The following is a 13,734-nucleotide window of genomic DNA, read 5'->3' as shown; positions in this document are numbered from 1 at the left end:
AGCCTGGAAAATCAGCATTCTGGCTCACATGGAGAGCCTCCCGAGATACAGGAGGCTCTTCTCTTCAGACTGTCGCCCTCTACAAGTTGAGGGCTACAAATGTGACGATGAAGGGGTGGGGCTGGAGTGCTACTTCTCCTCGTGTGTTGAGAATAACCAGAAACAGAACACCCGAAGAGGACTGTGACAGCTGGAATGTTTTCGCATCTTACCAATACCACTGGAGGGAAAAAAATGATATACCCCAAATACCCTTTTTATTAATCTATTCATTGGAGTGCTTGATCGCGAGGTATATTAAGATACAGTCCAACCGAAATCAAGCACTTCTAAGTCCTTTTGATTTCAGTATGGGAGAGATTTAAGCATGCGTTTCACTCTCTCGCTGTAATCTGTAGGATTTAATAGCGTTTAACTTTGGCTGCATCATGCGTATTGTTACTTTTCCAGAGTGCACATGTTGTTGTGGGTTAAATAAAATTAAAAATTAAAAAGCAAATGCTTACAAATGTGAAAAAATTACAGTTACTACTCTCTGTTGGCAGGCTTCTGTCCTGATTAAAAGACAGCTCAGATTTCAGCTGACTCAGCCTGATGTTCCAAGCGTTGTAAGTCATCTGTTATTTTCTCAATTTATGACCCACTATTACTTTTTATCTCTGCGAGTCATCTATTTGACTCCAAGGAGGCAATGATGGGTTGGAAAGTGTAGTGGCGAAACAACTGTGAAACCAGAAATGGCAGATGGGTTTCTAACACATTCAGAAGATTGAAAGCCCAATGCTTAATTATGACCGATACAGCACAATATGTCTTAATGCCATTTTGCGTCTTTCATGCGATGCACCTACATCGACCTTGATGTAAAAGAAAAAGGGGGGGGAAAGAAAAAGAAGGGTTGTAAATGATCATTGTGTGTAGATATGCTTTATGATATATTATTTCTCGTTCTCCCCCCCCACACACACACACATCTCTTTTGTGGTTTCCCCTTCCTTTTTTTGTTTTTGTTAATTTTGGATTTTCAAATAAAAGATTTTTTTTAAAAAAAAAATTCATGAGATGCATCTAAGGATGCTGAAGAAATCTGCTACAGACCCAGATGAGATTGGATTCCTGAGAATCCGACCTGCAGAATCCACAGTAGATCAGCTCTCCCTGCTGGCACATCCTCCGGATTTTGCACCGGTTGTTTTTGTCTTTAAACAAAAAAACCTAGCCAGGACAGCTAGACTGGTGGGGACGAGGGAGAGGGCCTTTTCTGTGGTGGCCCCCACTCTGTGGAACTCCCTCCCTAGGGAACGCCGTCATGCCCCCTCTTTAATGAGCTTCCGTCGTGCATTAAAAACGTGGTTGTTCAGGCAGGCATTTGGGGTGGGTTAGGGTATTTAAAAAAAAATGTTTATGGTAAAATTTTATTGTTTTAAATTGTTTTATGGTGGGTTTTACATCGCCCAGAGTGGCTGGGTGACCAGTCAGATGGGCGATTAATAAATTTAATAAATAAATAAATAAATAATAAACAGGGCAAGATATGCCAACTGCGGCTGCAATTAGTGTATCTTGGGCAAATTGTAGCCACAATTTATCTATAACTAAGCACAATTTATCTATAACTAAGCAAAATACACTAATTATGGCCATAATTTGCCCAAGATACACTAATTGCGGCTGCAGTTGGTGTATCTCTTGCCCTGTTTAAAGACAAAGAACAAATGGTGCAAAATCTGGAGGACATGACAGGGCTCTGGGGAAATCTGCTGAGCCCCAAGATGGCCAGATTTCCCTGTGACAGACCTTCCCCAGACTGCACATTGTGGGGTTCTTACATCCCTAGATACATCCAATAAAAGCTCCTGCCCCAATCAACTGTTTATACTCTGATCCAGCAACAGGGATCTCTTGCAGAAACAGATTTCCTTGCACAGATCTGCTCTAGCAAGGGCTCAAAGGACTCTTCTGTAGAGGAAAACCCTTCACATACTGATGTTCCAGCCCAAGGATTTGCAGTGTGGGCAAATTCAGAGTTAGTTTCAAGATGAATTAAGATATTCAAAGTGAAGAAAGCCTGTCTCAATGACTAGCTACAAAGAGACAGACTGAAGGCCATAGATGACGAGAAAGTCCCTGCATTCTTCCTATGATTCTTCTACAATACAGATGCCAAATAGTTTATTTTGGTTCTTGCCTGGTGAAAGAGAAAGATCCACAGTACTGAGCAATATAATGATTCTTCAAATGTAGAAATAAATGTGCATCAGCAAAACCATCTAAGTCTTTGGGCCACTTCACACAAGACGATTAATTTGATACACAGAAATCACCTCCACATAAGAAATTTCTTTTTAGGAAATCCTGTATACTTTTCATATAGGTTGCCTTGTAGGATAAACACACATGTGTCCATTTGGTTTTCATGTTTCAGAAACCTACCACCAGTCTGGTCTTTCTGTGATATGTATATATGGTGATATGAACACTAATGAGTTCATCCCATGTGACAATATATATATATCTATAGAAAGTTAACATCGTAGCCATTGTATAAACATTGCATAATTGAAATTCATTCAGGGTTATAGTGCGGGACACATACGGTGCCCCCTTCAGAAATTAGCATCCTCACATACAAAGAACGTGTGACGGGTGGAGCAGGCCTACCCTGTACTGGTGCTGCTGCCAACATCACTGTCACCCATTGGTTCCAGTCCCCAGACCTTTGCACATTGGGTGGAAGGTCTGACGTGGGAACCTCTGTGCATTTAGCTGAATGCATGTAGGGGCCTCCATCCAATTGGGAGCTCTCACACAGGGACTGTATTGCATGGAGGGGCTATGTACATTCAGGGGAATGCGCATCAGTTCCCCCTTCGGACCTTCCACCAAATGCACAAAGTCTGATTGGGCCCAGTGGGGATAGTGAAGTTGATGATGGGGCCAGCACACAGACCCAACTTCCATCTTCATGAGTACTTTGAACATGTGGAGGCTAATTTCTAAAGAGAACTATGCATCTAGATCCAAAAGTAGGACACTAGACCCCTATCCAGATATTTGATGGTGGGTAAAATCAAATAAATGTGTGTAGTCGTTTTTAAGTGATGGTGTCACTCATCTTTAAAGATGGCTCTCAAGATCTGGATCTTTAAGAGCACACATCTTAAAACAGATCTGGATGTGCATTTTTAGACAGATTATAGTGCCCTTTATAGTGCCACTGTATAATTGCTGATCCTGTTTTAACATAAACCTTTCATTATGCTCCTTTTTGGAATGGGCAGCAGGATATAAGCACTAATTTTCTCTGTATTACCATTCCACCTCATAAAGGCATCGTAGTAATTGCATAACTTATGTAAGCACAAGAAAATGAGGCTGCTACGGAAGCACTAAATCACACATAACTTAGAGGCCAATCTGATGTCACTTGTACACTGTTGATCATTTGAGTTACAAAACTGATTCATTTTGCTACTAACATTTGAGAACTCTGCTTTGGCATTCAACCGCAACTTAGCTCTGTGGACAATTGCCCACAGGCATATGGCTTCAGAGTGACATAAGACCCTTCAAAACTCCATGCAGAAGGAGAAGGATTGTAGGGATTGCTACTTCTTTCCTTTCTCTGCACAAGCAAATACACTGGCAAGTGTAGAGATGGGTAAATGATATATTATGAAAAGAAATATATTCTTTCAGATGGTCCAATTGTAGATAAAATTATCAAAGCATGCTGCAAGGGGCAGATTGCGATCACAGCAGCAGGCCACACTTCCTATTTCCATGTGTTGCTAGTTCTTTTTTTTTAAACAGAGCCTCCATGCATACAAGTTGTATGCGTAGGCTCTTTTCTTAGGATTTGGTACCCTGTAAATTATCAAACCCCTTCATGGATCACTGCCTTGTTGTGGCGAAGGGGCTTGCATAACTCAGTGAAGCCATAAGCTGTGACGTACAGGGCCACCCAAGACGGACAGGTCATGGCAGAGAGTTCTGACAAAATGTGGTCCACTGGAGAAGGAAATGGCAACCCATTCCAGTATTCTTGCCAAGAAAACCCCATGGAACGTATCACAAGGCTAAAATATATGATGCCGGAAGATGAGCCCCTCAGGTCGGAAGGTGTCCAATATACTACTGGGGAAGAGCAGAGGGTATTTCCAAGTAGTGCCAGAAAGACTGAAGCGGCTGGGTCAAAGCCAAAAGGACACTCAGCTGTGGATGTGTCTGGTGGTGAAAAGAAAATCCGATGCTGTAAAGAACAATATTGTTTAGGAACCTGGAATGTCAGATCAATGAATCAAGGTAAGCTGGAGGATGTCAAACATGAGATGGCAAGACTGAACATCGACATCTTGGGAATCAGCAAACTAAAATGGACAAGCATGGGCGAATTTAATTCAGGTGACCATCATATCTACTACTGTGGGCAAGAATCCCTTAGAAGAAATGGAGTAGCACTCATAGTCAACAACAGAGTAGGAAAAGCAGTAGTGGGGTACAATCTCAAAACGACAGAATGATCTCAGTACGAATCCAAGGCAAACCATTCAACATCACAGTAATTCAAGTCTATGCCCCAACCACTGATGCCGAAGGAGCTGAGGTTGATCGGTTCTATGAAGACCTACAACACCTTCTAGAACTAACACCAAAAAAGATGTCCTCTTCATCATAGGGGATTGGAATGCTAAAGTAGGAAGTCAAGAAATCACCGGGATAACAGGCAAGCATGGTCTTGGTGTTCAAAATGAAGCAGGACAAAGGCTAATAGAGTTTTGCCAAGAGAATGCGCTGATCATAGCAAACACTCTTTTCCAACAGCACAAGAGGCGACTCTACACATAGACATCACCAGATGGTCAATATCGAAATCAGATTGATTATGTCCTTTGCAGCCAAAGATGGAGAAGCTCTATACAGTCAGTCAAAACAAGACCTGGAGCTGACTGTGGCTCAGATCATGAGCTGCTTCTTGCAAAATTTCGGCTGAAATTGAAGAACGTAGGGAAAACCACTAAACCATTCAGGTATGACCTAAATCATATCCCTTATGAATATACAGTGGAGGTGAGGAATAGATTTCAGGGATTAGACCTGATAGACAGAGTGCCTGAGGAACTATGGACGGAGGTCCGTAACATTGTTCAGGAGGCAGCAACTCAATCCATCCCCAAGAAAAAGAAATGCAAGAAAGCCAAGTGGCTGTCTGATGAGGCTTTACAAGTAGCTGAGGAAAGAAGGGAAGTGAAAAGCAAGGGAGAAAGGGGAAGATATATCCAACTGAATGCAGAGTTCCAGAGAATAGCAAGGAGAGACAAGAAGGCCTTCTTAAATGAACAATGCAAAGTAATCAAAGAAAACAACAGAATGGGAAAGACTAGAGATCTCTTCAAGAAAATCGGAGATCTCAAGGGAACGTTTTGTGCAAAGACGGGCATGATAAAGGACAAAGACGGCAGGGACCTAACAGAAGCAGATGAGATTAAGAAGAGGTGGAAAGAATATACAGAAGAACTATACAGGGAAGATCTTAATGTCCCTGATAGCCATGATAGTGCGGTCACTGAACTTGAGCCGGACATCTTCGAGAGTGAAGTCAAGTGGGCCTTAGGAAGCATTACTAACAACAAAGCTAGTGGAGATGACAGTATTCCAGCTGAGCTATTTAAGATCCTAAAAGATGATGCTGTTAAAGTGCTGCAGTCAATATGCCAACAAATTTGGAACACTCAACAGTGGCCACAAGACTGGAAAAGCTCAGTTTACATTCCAGTTCCAAAGAAGGGCAACGCCAGAGAGTGTTCAAACGACCATACAATTGTGCTCATTTCACATGCCAGCAAGGTGATGCTCAAAATCCTACAAGCTAGGCTTCAGCAGTATGTGAACCGAGAACTACCGGAAGTACAAGCTGGGTTTCAAAGAGGCAGAGGAACTAGAGTTCAAATCGCCAGCTTTTGCTGGATCATGGAGAAAGCAAGAGAATTCCAGAAAAATGTCTATTTCTGCTTCATTGACTACACTAAAGCCTTTGATTGTGTGGATCACAACAAACTGTGGCAAATTCTGAAAGAGATGGGGGTACCAGACCACCTTACCTGTCTCCTGAGAAACCTGTAGAAGGGGAAGAAATGGAAGCAGGGACAGATTTTATTTTCTTGGGCTCCAAGATCACCGCAGACGGTGACTGTAGCCATGAAATTAAAAGATGCTTGCTCCTTGGGAGGAAAGCTATGGCAAACCTACACAGCATAGTAAGAAGCAGAGACATCACCTTGCCGACAAAGGTCCATCTAATCAAAGCTATGGTTTTCCCAGTAGTAATGTATGGCTGTAAGAGCTGGGCTATAAGGAAGGATGAGCGCCGAAGAATTGATGCTTTTGAACTGTGGTGCTGGAGAAGACTCTTACGAGTCCACTGGACTGCAAGGGGGTCACGTCAGTCAATCCTAAAGGAAATCAACCCTGAGTGCTCATTGGAAGGACAAATACTGAAGCTGAAGCTCAAATATTTTGGCCATCTAATGCGAAGAGAAAACTCTCTGGAAAAGACGCTGATGCTGGGAAAGACTGAAGGCAAAAGGAGAAGCTGCCATGACAACCATGGGGCTGTCCCAACATGTCATCAGCCCAACGCATACAAAAGGACACACGCTTGATCTGGTTTTCTCGACTGGGCAGGAGGATGGTGATCTGAAAGTGGAGGAATTAACATCTGTCCCTTTGTCATGGTCAGATCACTTCCTGCTGAGGTTTAGACTCCTGGCGGCCTTTCCCCTCTGCAAGGGTGGGGGACCTCTTAAAATGGTCCGCCCCCGGAGATTAATGGATTTCAATGGATTCCAGAGGGCTCTGGGGGATTTTCCTGCTGGTATGGCTGGTGCTCCTGTCGAAGCCCAGGTCGCTCTGTGGAATGCAGAGATGACTCGGGCGGTTGACACGATCGCGCCCAAGCGCCCTCTTCCTCTGAGCAGAGCCCGGCCAGCTCCTTGGTATACACCTGAGCTGAGGGCAATGAAGCAAGAGGGGAGACGGCTAGAATGCAGGTGGAGGAAAACTCGTGCTGAGTCTGACCGAACACAGGTAAGAGCCCACTATCGAGCCTACTCTGTGGCGGTGAGGGTGGGAAAGAGACAGTTCTTTTCCACCAGCATTGCATCTTCTCAGTGTCGTCCAGTGGAGCTTTTCCGAGTGGTTCGCGGCCTGTTACATTCTGGGCCAGGGAGAGAGACAGTGGAACCCTCGGTAGCACGCTGTGACGAGTTTGCACAGCACTTTGAGGATAAAGTCACTCAGATTCGTCATGAATTGGACACCACCATTAATGCAGTTCCATTGGTAGAGGCGTTCAGAGCACCGTCTGGTCCAGTTTTATTGGATGAGTTTCGATTACTGAGGCCTGAGGATGCGGACAAGGTGCTTGGCCAAGTCTGATCGACCACTTGTGTGCTTGACCCTTGCCCTTCATGGCTTATTAAATCAAACAAGGAGGGGTTGTCCGGCTGGGTCGAGGAGGTTGTAAATTCCTCCTTGAGAGAGGGAGTGGTGCCTGCCACTTTAAAAGAGGCAGTAATTAGACCACTCCTGAAAAAGCCTAACCTGGACCCAGAGGATGTTAACAATTATAGGCCAGTGGCCAACATCCCCTTCCTGGGCAAGGTGCTTGAGTGGGTGGTTGTAGGACAGCTCCAGGCACTGTTGAATGAAATGGATTATCTAGATCCATTTCAATCGGGCTTCAGGCCTGGTTTTGGAACGAAAACTGCCTTGGTCGCCCTGTGGGATGACCTCTGCCGGGAGAGGGACAGGGGGAGTGCGACCCTGTTGATTCTCCTGGACCTCTCAGTGGCTTTTGATACCATCGACCATGGTATCCTTCTGGATAGGTTGTCTGGGTTGGGAGTAGGAGGCACTGCACTACAGTGGTTCCGCTCCTACTTGGATGGCCGATTCCAGAAGGTGGTGCTGGGGGATTGCTGCTCTGTGCCATGGCAATTGTGCCATGGGGTTCCACAGGGCTCTATTTTATACCCCATGCTGTTTAACATCTACATGAAACCGCTGGGGGAGGTTATCCGGAGGTGTGGGCTGAGGTGCCATCAATATGCAGATGACACCCAGCTCTACCTCTCTTTTACATCAAAACCAGGTGAGGCAGTGACTGTTCTGAATCAGTGCCTGGGCACGGTAATGGACTGGATGAGGGCTAATAAACTGAAACTCAATCCAGACAAGACGGAGGTACTGTTAGTGGGTGGTTTGTCTGCCCGGCTAGGTGATATTCAACCTGTTCTGGAGGGGGTTGCACTCCCCCTAAAGTATCACGTTCGTAGTTTGGGGGTGCTCTTGGATCCAGAACTGTCACTTGAGGCACAGGTGAACTCAGTGGCACGGAGCACTTTTTATCAGCTAAGGCTGGTATACCAACTACGCCCTTATCTGGACAGAGATAGCCTTGCTACAGTTATCCATGCTCTGATAACTTCTTGTCTGGATTACTGCAATGCATTATACGTGGGGCTGCCTTTGAAAACGGTCTGGAAACTTCAGCTGGTCCAAAATAGGGCAGCAAGATTGTTAACAGGGACTGGCCTGCGAGCTCATATTACGTCAGTACTTTTCCAGCTGCACTGGCTGCCAGTCCATTTCTGGGCCCGATTCAAAGTGCTGGTGTTAACATTCAAAGACCTTAATGGCTTGGGGCCAGGTTACCTGAAGGATCGCCTCCTCCCATATGTGCCTGCCCGGACCTTAAGATCATCATCAGCGGCCCTTCTCCGTGAGCCCCTGCCAAAGGAAGTGGGGCGGGTAGCTACTAGGAGGAGGGCTTTTTCTGCTGTGGCACCCCGGCTCTGGAATGAGCTCCCTAGTGAGGTTTGCCTGGCGCCTACATTGTATTCCTTTCGGCGCCAGGTGAAGACCTTTTTATTTTCCCAGGCATTTTAGCATTTTAGCTTTCTAAATTTTTATCTTTGCTGTTTTAAATCTGTATTTTAAACTCCTGCACTGCTGCTAGGTTTTATTGTGGTTGTATTGTTATATTGTGGTTTTAATGTTCTGTATATTTTAAATTGTTTTATTGTGTGTTGCTTGGATTTAATTTTTGTGAACCGCCCAGAGAGCTTCGGCTATTGGGCAGTATAGAAATAAATAAATAAATAAATAAATAAATAAATAAATAATAGAAGGGGATGGCAGAGGATGAGATGGCTAGATAGCATCACTGATGCAATGAATATGGACTTGAGCACGCTCCGGGTGAGAGTGCAGGATAGGAAGGCCTGGCGTACTATGGTCTATGGGGTCATGAAGAGTCGGACACGACTGAACAACAACAACAAATTATCATAGGTTGACAATCTACATGCATACATCTTGTTTGCAAATTTCACAGCAGAATTCTCAAATGTTAGCAGCTAAAAATCTATTTTGTAACCCAAATGATTGAAAGTGCATAGTAAGGGTGGCCTCTAAGCTATGTATGCCTCATTTTATTTTCATTTGTACACAGAGTTTTAAATGCCTTTGGGCAAGTGTTGGGTAAAATTTCCACAAAATGTTGTGGTATCTACCAATTTTGAATTCAATGTTAAGCATGTTTATTATTTATTTATTTATTTGTTTGTTTGTTTGTTTATTTATTTAAAATATTTCTTGGCCACCTTTCAGGGCAGAAGCCCTCCCAAGGCAGCTCACAGCAATAAAATACATAAAAACAGTTAAAATGTTTAAAGTGATAAAAACATAAAAACAATAAAAACAACATTAAAAGCCAACAATAAAACCTGCAACCATGTTAACAGCAGTAACAGCAACAATAGCAGTCATATCAAGAGAAGGCCAAGGTAAAATAATATGTTTTCAGGGCCTTCTTAAAAGTCTGCAGTGATGGAGCATGGCGGACCTCCAGTGGCAGCTTGTTCCAAAGGTGCCACTGCAGAGAAGGCCCTCTCACATGTGGTTACCCGCCTGTCTGTTCTCATGTTTGAAGTTATTTAGTCCTTATATCTTACAGGTAGGAAAGGTTACTGTGATATCTGACATATATTTTGCTTATCAAAGCAGCCATAAATGGGAAGCATGAAGCTCCCATTGAGAGCCATTTCATACCAGTTCTTCTGTAGCCAATGTCAATAATGTTGACTGCAAAGTTTACATGTTTAAATTGTCTCGAATGTATTGTTCCAGAATTAAATCTCGCATTTCTTGTTGAGTCTGGGTTGAAGCAGATGTACAGGTCAGATGCTGCAGATTACTTTTGCAGGGCTTCTTGGTATATCAGCAAGAGCATGTGTAAGTTAAGGATCAGGCAGGAACTATCCAAAGAGGGTCTTCCATTCCTTTGGGCTAAAGGAGCAGGAAAAGAAGTGCCCCAAAGATCACAACTAACAGGAGAACTGCTACAGCAGCAGTTTGAAAACTGTCTTCCAAGGAAAGAACCTTGAAATTGCAATTCTAGACATGTCTACTCAGAAGCAAAATCTACTGAGTTCAATGAGGCTTACTCCTATATAAGTGGGTACTGGCTTGCAGCCTGAGGCTTTTCAGTAGATTATCAAGGATTCTTCAAGGAAAGGAAATCTTAGTGACCCACAAGCTTCCAGAAAGGCATTGGGTTGGATCCAATTGAAGGGGCATGGGGTGCATACCCCACTCCCCCCAAAATGGGGGGAGGTCCCTGGGGGGGCATCACAGGGTTCCAGCCCATTTTGGGGGCTGGCATTCCAGTACCACTCCCAAGGAAGCATGGGGGTAGCATGTGAACGGCACGTGCTGTGGCATGGTCAACCCCATGCTCTAGCCTAAATGCCCCCTTTTGGGGCCACCCAGCACTCAAGCTGGGATGTGAATTGGTCAGCAGGCAGGTTGGCCAATGGGGGGATCCAGCCCCATACCTTGTCAAACTCTACCCTGTAACCAATAAAACTGTGGCCAAATATGTAACCCAGCACTGTCTCTTTGTGGTTAATGGTTGCTCTTCTCAGGACGGCCACCCAATCAGCGCTCCAGATGCACAGGAATCTTGCCCACCACTGCAGATCTTCCCTGGCAATGTACAGCTGCCTGTTTGTTCATTTGCTTTTAGGCTGCCCTGTAAGAACACGTTCTTGTGATCAGGTCCTGTTGTTGGGACCAAGGTGTAGTGGAAAAAAAGGAGGGTCTGTGGAGTCCAGGGTTCCTTCCTCTAAGCTAAAATTTGGAACTATGTTTCATAATGCAGCCAAGATTGTATCTTCTGGTCTGAAGCTGAGAGCAGAGATGTCATTTTCATCTTTTGGAACAGATTTAAGACTAGACAGAGTTATGATGATTGGTAGGCGTTAGTTGGCCCCCCAAGCCTGGCTGATAAGTGGCAAAGAAGAACCCTAATTAAAACTAGCATGAGCTCATAATTTTTACTAATAATGGAAACCTTCTTTGGTAGTTTCCAAGCTACAAAGATGGTTGGGTAGTATTTTGGCCTTGTCATTAATCGAGTACAGAGAGCTTACAGTCAGGGCCAGAAATACTGGAACAAGGATAACTGTTTTGGCAGTTGGCCTCTGTACACCACTACATTGAAGTTGAAAGGAAACACACCCAGATGGGAGCTGCCAAAACAGTTATCCTTGTTCCAATATTTCTGGCCCTGACTGTATATTTTTAATTGGAGTAGACATGTTTAAGCTGGTTAAGATAAGCATGAATTGAGATTAAAAATAATAACTGTGGAAAAGATTTGTGTCTATGTGTTTTTGTCCGTGTGTGTGTGTATCAGAAGGCATTTAACCTTCAGATTTCACTCTTAGTTTTTATATACTACTTGGCTCCTTATTTCCTTATTTTATTTATTACATTTCTATACTGCCCGATAGCCGAAGCTCTCTGGGCGGTTTACAAAAGTTGTAGGCAAGGAGACAGAGCTTTCACTGCATGTTTCTTATGAACCTCGAAGCAGATCTTTAAAACACTGGAACTTTTAACACAGTTCATATTAGGTTCATTTTTGCTGGGTCTTCTAATTATCTGTGTACAGTTTATGGCTTTCAGCCTGAAGTATTCTCCTGATAATGCACCTGCTTGTCAATTGTCTCAATTAAAAATGGAATGTCAACGACAAAGTTAGTGTCTTGATTAGGACAGCAATTAACATAGAACTAATTTTAATTGGGAATACTGATGCTTGAGATGATGAAGTTATTAATAACAGTTTGAATTGATGGAAAAGTTTCTAGTTTTTTGGAGAAGAGCAAAATATTTGGGAGGTAAAAAAGCAGCTGGCTCCTTTTTTCTTTTCTTTTTTTTGCTGGCTGCTGCTTCTAGCCTGTTTTGGCTGCTTTCCCCCGCACAATCGGGGAAGAAGAGCGTTTGGATAGATGCTTAGACGAAGCATTTCTCCACTTCTCCAAACCACACACCATCTCTCTGGCTCTGTTATTTTTCACTCCCTCAGACACATATGCTTGCTCTGCCTAATGCCTTTTGTTCTTTGACTTTGGCTAATCTCTTGTTCCGATGCATGGAGAAGAGACTGTTAGGGTTGTATTTTCCTTCCTAAATTTTCCCCACAGTTTTTAGTTTTGCAGAAGCCTTTTCCTAGACAAGACTGCTTGTCTAGGAAAGACTGCTTTCCATACTCTGCTTTCTTCACTGGATCATTTTCACAGATTCTATCCATAGCTCTGACTGGACTCTGACTCTGACCTCACTTATATCTCCTTTAATCCTTATAGGGAAAACCACTAAAGCATTCAGGTATGACCTAAATCATATCCCTTATGAATATACAGTGGAGGTGAGGAATAGATTTCAGGGATTAGACCTGATAGACAGAGTGCCTGAGGAACTATGGACGGAGGTCCGTAACATTGTTCAGGAGGCAGCAACTCAATCCATCCCCAAGAAAAAGAAATGCAAGAAAGCCAAGTGGCTGTCTGATGAGGCTTTACAAGTAGCTGAGGAAAGAAGGGAAGCGAAAAGCAAGGGAGAAAGGGGAAGATATATCCAACTGAATGCAGAGTTCCAGAGAATAGCAAGGAGAGACAAGAAGGCCATCTTAAATGAACAATGCAAAGAAATCAAGGAAAACAACAGAATGGGAAAGACTAGAGATCTCTTCAAGAAAATCGGAGATCTCAAGGGAACGTTTTGTGCAAAGACGGGCATGATAAAGGACAAAGACGGCAGGGACCTAACAGAAACTGATGAGATTAAGAAGAGGTGGAAAGAATACACAGAAGAACTATACAGGAAAGATCTGAATGTCCCTGATAGCCATGATAGTGCGGTCACTGAACTTGAGCTGGACATCCTCGAGAGCGAAGTCAAGTGGGCCTTAGGAAGCATTAGTAACAACAAAGCTAGCGGAGATGACAGTATTCCAGCTGAGCTATTTAAAATCCTAAAAGATGATGCTGTTAAAGTGCTGCAGTCAATATGCCAACAAATTTGGAACACTCAACAGTGGCCGCAAGACTGGAAAAGGTCAGTTTACATTCCAATTCTAAAGAAGGGCAACGCCAAAGAGTGTTCAAACTACCGCACCATTGCGCTCATTTCACATGCCAGCAAGGTGATGCTCAAAATCCTACAAGCTAGGCTTCAGCAGTATGTGAACCAAGAACTACCGGAAGTACAAGCTGGGTTTCGAAGAGGCAGAGGAACTAGAGATCAAATTGCCAACATTCGCTGCATCCTGGAGAAAGCAAGAGAATTCCAGAAAAACGTCTATTTCTGCTTCATTGACTACAC

The 13,734-nt window shown here is 43.7% G+C and overlaps 1 long non-coding RNA gene across 5 annotated transcripts in view; it reads left to right on the top strand.

The window, feature by feature from the left end:
* LOC146357586 (uncharacterized) overlaps nt 1-13,734 on the top strand; it is a 96,678-nt gene that overhangs the window by 55,789 nt on the left and 27,155 nt on the right. For all 5 annotated transcript variants that reach the window (XR_014790451.1, XR_014790452.1, XR_014790447.1 and 2 more), the window contains exon 4: nt 546-608. This is a non-coding gene — a long non-coding RNA (uncharacterized LOC146357586). The remainder of the gene's footprint in view (nt 1-545; nt 609-13,734) is intronic.

Source organism: Heloderma suspectum, chromosome 1 (genome assembly GCF_057233095.1).
Source record: "Heloderma suspectum isolate Gila_16-S chromosome 1, 16-S_ref, whole genome shotgun sequence".
Lineage (NCBI taxonomy): Eukaryota > Metazoa > Chordata > Lepidosauria > Squamata > Helodermatidae > Heloderma > Heloderma suspectum.
Note: the sequence above shows the minus strand (reverse complement) of the source record. Positions and strands in the feature narration are given on the sequence as shown.